Below are 7,443 nucleotides of genomic sequence, written 5' to 3' on the forward strand. Positions count from 1 at the left end.
CTGCTGAACATGACTTCAGTTCTTAGAGACTCCACACAAGTCAGCAGGACAATCAGAGAAGGTTGCCACTCTGGGTGAGAAAGAATTTTTTTAGTGGGGGGGAAAAAATACATATATAGTTCAGGTTTTTTAAAAATAATTTTTCTTCTTCACTGAACACTATCCTAGAAAAAAACATAAAAAAACCTTATACCTTAGTTTTGAGTATTCCTTACAAGAGCAATGAAATTGCTCACGGAATATACGATTTCCAAATGGCAGAATACCAACTCAAAAGCCCGCTACTTCTCATCTCTTCTTTACCTCCCTGCCTTCTGCTCCTGCGGATTTAAACTGCAGCCTCTCAGAGAAAGACCTGATTTGACCTGTCCGTGCTGTCCCTTTTATAGTGGGGACACTGTGAGATACATACAGATAAAGCTAATACCACATTCTAACTGCCTGCTTAAGAAGCTTGCTTAGGGCTTTCCAACTTCCCAAATTTCAAGCCTGCAAGGGTCAGGGCATTCACAGGAGGTGCTGGGAGTCCCTCCATCCTGGAGTGGTCCAGCAAGATACTGCGCGTCTTCATCTCAAGAATCAGGGTGCCATAAAGGACACCCTCCCAACCGCCCACAGGCCAGCGTGAGGCCCTCTGAAGTTAGTGGGAGCCCTTCCATTCCCTTAACAGGGACTGGGTTGTGCTTTAGGGAAGAATCCAGATGAGTAATTCTCCCGGTGCTTTTTCCCCTCCTATTTCTTTTGCTAGGCCAGGAATGCTCAGCACCAACAGAGCTGCTTCATTGGACTTGGTTCCTTTTTCCGAATCCCTTCCTTTACCTCTGTTTACAGGCACTTCTGTTTTCCTCCATTTTCCAAAAAAGACAATTTTTAAAACTATGCCCTAACAGCAAGCAAAGCACTTCAGTGAGTGTGGTTCTGAGCATGCAAGTGTGGTAAGTGACTCCAAACACATGACTAGGCTACCTGCAAGTACCAGTGGTGTTTGCTGGATCATGATCAAAATCCTCAGCATTTTCTTAGAGGAATCCATTGCTTTTTACATCCCCAAAGCTGTACGCATACACTGAGCACTACGCTTCTCTTTGCAAAGCCCTTAGGAATTTACACAGAGGTTTGGTATAGCCAAGAGTGAAGGGACTACACCTATTATTTACTAACTTTCCTTACTCCCTGTAAAATAGATATGAACCACTATTCTTAAAGATGGAAAAACTCAGGCTCAGACTTACTGAGGCTTAGACTTACCTGAAGTGACCAGAACAGAAATTCGATGAATTAATTTTATTTCTTCATTACTTGTTGCAAAATCCTAGTTATCAATAATAATAATATTTCACTATGGAAACAATAATTATTAAGGAAGTGATTTTTCAAGGTATTCTTGAAAGTGCGCAAGAAGTGCTCCTGCAATCTTCTCCCTTGAAGATCAGGAGAGACTGTTTCCAAAGGTTTACTTACCCTGAGTAGTCCAACTCGTATCAGCTACTGAAACAGGGCCCAGAATCAACGACATTTCCATCTCCAGAGATTTCACAGTCAGCTTCTCTTACTGGTTCTTCATGGCCTCATGACCTGACAGATGACAAACAAAACACTGTTGAAATTTCTGCCACTGCCTCATGCCCTACAGGTCTTTTGATACCATTACCTGTACACCCCACCTGGAACAAAACAAGAAATTATGTCAAGTCTTGCTCAGTAACTTTAAAAACAACACCCAGTACAAACCCATGTCTTCAGCTGGTGTTAAGTTTGTGAGGTGATGCTACCTGAAACCACTGAAGATTTTAGTGTTTAATGAGAGACTGTCATCCCGGGTTAGTGTTACTGCAGTGCTTTCCCCACCAAAAAGAACTGCTAACCCCTTCATCCACCATGCTCTCTCTGGCTGAAGAATGTCTGAACGTCAGACACAGCAGCTGTGGAACTGCAGGGATGGGGAATAGATCGTAAACACAGAGCACGTAGGATCCAATGCCCAGTCTCTGCGTTCTTAAGGGTGTTCAGGGTACAAGAGAGAGCAAATGTGTTCTGACTCAGAACATCTGAAGGAAGAAAGACTGACACTTAGTATTTTCAACCAGGAGCACTGACTGAAAAGGACCCTTCTCTAACCCACCCCCCACACCCCACACCCCACTTCGAAAAGGTGAGCAGAGCCAGGAGAACCAGCAATTGTAACAGAGAACAGACCAAAGCCACGACAACTACGGATCGGAGGTGGCAATTCCATGCACACACAAAACATAAGTACAGGCAAACTCTTTGATGGAAAGTAGAATAACACCCCATAAAACTGCCTGAGAAGTTACAAATCTCCTTCTGTTGATTCCCACATTTTTAAGCATGTATGCACTCAGTCACACAGCAGACTTCACTTTCTGCCTTTGTGAGAAAACAACATAAACTCGTGGTAAAACTGTGCCCAAACCAATGGGTTTGCCCAGTTGATTACCAGGCAATTCCAGCAGCAACGAGAGTTTGCTCCCAAAGCCGAAAGTACATCTTCAAATCTGCACTTACGTTACTGTAAAACAGGGAGGGAACCAGTTTTGAAACAGAGGTAAACTGATTTTGAGTAGAGACTTTTCCCATAGGTGGCAACTTTCCTATAATTCCTGTTCAACACCAGTTTACTCTGAAGGCAGTTTTTCTGACAGGTGCTGATAGCATCGTTACCAAATGTGCTGTAAATGTACAGCATCTGGTCTTGGAAGGAAGAAGTTACATTCCCTCAAATCTAAGAGAAACAAGCCTCTTAAGAAGCCATTCCTGCAAAATGCCAAATGCCTGAAGAACACACAATATGCAAAAACATGTCAGTAAATCACTTGCATTTTAGTCTATAGAGGCACTGGCAATGGGATTTCCCCTGATCCCGCCGCTGAGAAATCCACCTACAGTTTCTGCAGGTTGGTTCCTTTTGCCAAACAAAACCCACACAAGACACCTTTAATCATTGTTTAAAGGTGATTAAAAATGACTCTGCTTTGGACTCAATTACTTCTGTATCACAAAGAAGAATAGAAAAGTTTCCACTAGCAAAGTGAAAGACAGAATTTGGCCAGTTCTGGAGCTTTCTTCCAGAATAGCAAACACAGTCAAATGGAAAACATGAGCATTTAAACAGACATCCACAGAACAGAGGGGAAAATTCTTCAAGTCTGTTGGAAGGTTCCAGTTCTATGATCTTGTTCTATTCTTCCCAGCGTGAGTCATTTGAACATGGCTAACAAGAACAAATCATTGAGATCCAGCAGAAAATACAAACATAGAGCTGCACCATGTTTCACTATCCTTTCTGCATCCAAATCTGTAATAATGACTAATTCCTTCTCACCACACCGAGACTTCGGTAGGAACAGTATTACTGACAGCACACAGGACTGGAGTCCTGTAACATTTTCTAACACAATGGCATTGAGGGGGACAGTGTGGTGTTTTTAATTTAACTTCACAGAAAATCACGTGCAGCACAATGTCCATCTTCAAAACTTATTTAAAATTACTTTCTCTTCAGTAAAGTCAGTGAAATTACACAAGGGAGAACTTGCCCCTTTCTTTTCCTGCACTTTTAAAGCAAAACTCTGGGGGCTGATCTCCAAGAGCCTCTGTCTTTACAAGCTCCCAAACTATCACTGATCCCTCTCTTCACCCTAAGCTAAGGTAGAGCTGCAGAGGCGAGCTGAGCAGAAAGCTGTTTCACATTTTGAGATGACTGAAAATAACTTCCATTCATCAAGCAGAGACATGAAGTCCCTCTGAAAGGACATTAAACCGTGGCCTCCTCAGTACAGTGCTTTGTGAGTAACGCCACAGCAAGCCAGCACGCGCTGTGCTACGACACCTCCCGCCACAAGGAGGGAGCTTCGGGGTTTTACGAATGATGCGATTTCAGGAGATGAAGAATACTCCTGAAAAGTTGAGAGAGGAGGCACTGAAAAAGGGGCCAGGGCTAGTTCTAATGCTAATTAGTTTTGCTTTGTAAACTAGTTGTGAGGTCTGATGGTGGTTTGGTTTGTTTTTTTTTTTCCCTTTCCTGGGCTACATTGTCTGAGGTTTTGAGGCCTATCTGTCATATTGAGGCAACAGACCCTTTTAACACTTCACTTTGCTTTGATATGCGCTCTTGTCTCTTCCTTCTCCCTCTTTTCTTCAGGAGTTATATTGCCGGAAAGGGTGATGATTTTCACAGCAAATAAAGGGGCCTTCTCCCAGCTTTATTGTCTTCAGAAGAAACGCTCTGTGAATTTTATGACCAATGGGAAAGCTGTTCCCTTCCCCCAACTCAAAACCTGGCCAGTCACAAAAATTGCTGGAGTGGGTGTGATGGAACAGGATTGTTAAACTGTACCTCAGGAAAAACTTTCCAAGTCTGGAAAGTCTCATTTCTTGTAACTCCAAAGGCACCCTTCGACAGTCACTATTTGCAAGTAGGTTTTTGACACAACTCGCCATTCTTAACTAGCTCATTAAACCCAGGAAATCCACTCCCCCAAGACAAAGGCGGTCATACTGCAAAGGTGGCTGCTTCAAAGTGCTTTTGTTCCATTTTTCTTCCACCCAGCTACTAACAAGCTCTCCAGCCACTTGCAGTTCCACAGTCTGACTGTCCATGTCAAACTGACACCGTATTGCTGGTTAAAAGGATACTGTGTTGCTAACAAAAGATTACGATTGTAGAAAGTTAAATGTCGGTAATACTTCTTGAAATCAAATGCATCCCTGTAAATAAAACCAGTAGGTCTGCAGGAGTTGGCTCAGAACGCAGGGGAGTGGGTCTATTCCATCTAACAGATGCAGTAGGTCTCCTTGCTGCTGTTTGTCAACTTTGGCAAATAAAAGTGTACTTTGCCTTTGAAAGGAAATGCCATATGCAGATTAATTCCGATCCAGCATCCAAAGGCATTAGGAAGACTCTCACTGACATCAAGGAGAGTCTGGGTAAAGGGCTAACAGACTAAAACGGGGCTCTGCCAGGACTGGAAGTATTCTCTCAGAAAAGCCTTGCAGATCTCAGCTCCCATTGTCTGTTGTCTCTCACAGAGGGTTTTACTCTACTTAAAAAACCAAATTATTAAAGATTTATGTGACAAGTCACAGAGAATTATTCTCAGCTGATTGTTGACTTTTAAGAATGCAATGTTCTTTTCGTTTTTTTTTTTTTAAATTCTTGTTAATTTAGATGTGAAAGCTCCCAACCTTCCTTCAAAAAGAAACCAGATAGTATCATTCCTATTAAAAATAAACTGAAAGAATGAATTCAAAGATTTTATGTAAGAAAGTTCTGGTTTCCACATGTATTTAATTTAATCTCCAGTTTAAAAAGCAAAAAGCCCAACCCTCTCCTACTCAGATAAGAAGAGTTTGAGCACTTAAAACCAGAAACAGGAAGGTTTATCTTTAAGTTTACCATCTTGTTTTGGCAAGAGAAGGACATTTGATATTTGTCTGTGGCTTCTGAATGAGAATAGAGTTCAAGATAAGATCACCTTGTTGCTCTTTTGTGTACTCCATCTTAACACCACAAAGGGGACTAAGGGAACATTTTAAACATTTTGTCCCATAGAATGACCCCAAACTCTTGTTTAAAGAGGAAAAAAGCCCAGCCAAACCACCGGCTAGAGAGATCAAAAGTTTAAAAATATCAAGTGAGGCATTAAAGCACCACAGGTGACCATATGTTAAACAAACAATTTACACTTCGAATGAATGAAAACAAATGTCCTAGTATTTATGTGGACTGAACTGAATAACTGCTGTTCTTTAAAGACTCTAAAATTCTTACCATAATGTTGTAAAATTAACAGCACTTTTCACTTGATTATCAGTGTAAACATAATGGGGCTAATTCTGCTTTCACTACAGTTTCACAAGGATGGAAATGCTACTGAAATGAGAGTGTCCTATGGACCTACCCAGCCAAGACCAGCACAGCAGAACCTTCCCAGGGAACTCCACAGTGGAGTCCCCGTGGGCCTGGCTGAGCAGAACCCCCCGCATAAGGGACACACACCCCTACACACACCGGCTATTATCCACAGCCAGTGGTGTAACAAACAGTACAGGGCACAGCGCTGCACTGACCAGTGCTCACAGCTCTGTGTCTGGGATCTCTACAAACAGCACAGGAAGGGGCAGAGCCTGAAGAACCTGCCAATGCAAACAGTGCTTTGGTGAGCCAAAAAGTCTTACAGGTAGCAAAGTACTGTCTAAATGCTGGAGGAGAAAAAAGTGATATGGCCCTCAAGTCGTTACCCTTCAGCAAGTAGAAGGCAATGTTAACTGCAATATGCTCAGCTATTAGAACAAGGAAACATCACGTCTCCCTCCACAGGTGGGGGGAAAAACATGAACCTGTGAAACCGAATCATGAATTAAGGGTAAAGTACTTCAAGGTTCTGCTATAGTTCTGTACCCCAAGCACTGATCTTTGGGTGCTACTTAAACTTCAAAAGAAGGGGAGTTGGAGGGAGGGGCTGGGGAGAGATCAGGCATTTGACAGCACTGCTGCAGGAAACCTCCAGCTCCTCTGTGCTGCAGGAGGCTGGTGGCTATGGGGCAGTGTGCTCTGGTGATGCACCTGGATACCAAAACTCCAAAATCGCCTTCAGTCTTCTCCACTCAAAATTAACCTCTCCAATGAGGAGTGCGGTGATTCTGAGTTTGAGAAACCTGTTTGGAGGGAGGGGCTGGGGAGAGATCAGGCATTTGACAGCACTGCTGCAGGAAACCTCCAGCTCCTCTGTGCTGCAGGAGGCTGGTGGCTATGGGGCAGTGTGCTCTGGTGATGCACCTGGATACCAAACTCCAAAATCGCCTTCAGTCTTCTCCACTCAAAATTAACCTCTCCAATGAGGAGTGCGGTGATTCTGAGTTTGAGAAACCTGTTTTTGAAGAGTTAGGCATCCGCACAGTTGTTCAGAACAAGAGCTGTAAAGATTCATGACCCACAGTACCACAGTGGAACACACTGCCAAAAAATACCAACTAAAAATATATACCACCTAAACACAGACACCTGAAGAAATGTCCATACATAGACAGACAAGGAAGCGCCAAGAAGTGGTGAGTGGTTAGCGAGCATGGTAACGCTGGTTTTAACACAACAACGATCTAGTCTTTCAAAAACTGGAGGAAGACCTCAGGGCAAGGGCTCGGGGCCCTGGTTTTGAGCAGGTATTGATCTCCGATACACTGACTGCCCAATACAAACATTATCCACAGAGGAAGGAAGCATCAGTAACTTCTGCCATTCTCAATTCCCTTTCACTGCTGCCAACACATTCTGTCCTCAGAAATTATCCTGTATGGAATATCCATAAAAATCTCAGCTCCTTGCATCTGTGTTCACTGGCTCATGTCGTTTGCCGTTACGTTTTAATGACCCGGAGACCACTGAGCCACGGCTGCTTCAGTCAGCTGTAGCCGCCGCCGCAG

At 43.3% G+C, this 7,443-nt stretch overlaps 1 protein-coding gene across 1 annotated transcript in view; it reads left to right on the forward strand.

Annotated features, from left to right (window-relative positions):
- Positions 1 to 7,443, forward strand: part of LOC104497285 (homeobox protein CDX-1-like) — a 14,082-nt gene that overhangs the window by 1,946 nt on the left and 4,693 nt on the right. The window lies entirely within an intron of this gene.

Source organism: Buceros rhinoceros, unplaced genomic scaffold, assembly GCF_000710305.1.
Source record: "Buceros rhinoceros silvestris isolate BGI_N320 unplaced genomic scaffold, ASM71030v1 scaffold3677, whole genome shotgun sequence".
Lineage (NCBI taxonomy): Eukaryota > Metazoa > Chordata > Aves > Bucerotiformes > Bucerotidae > Buceros > Buceros rhinoceros.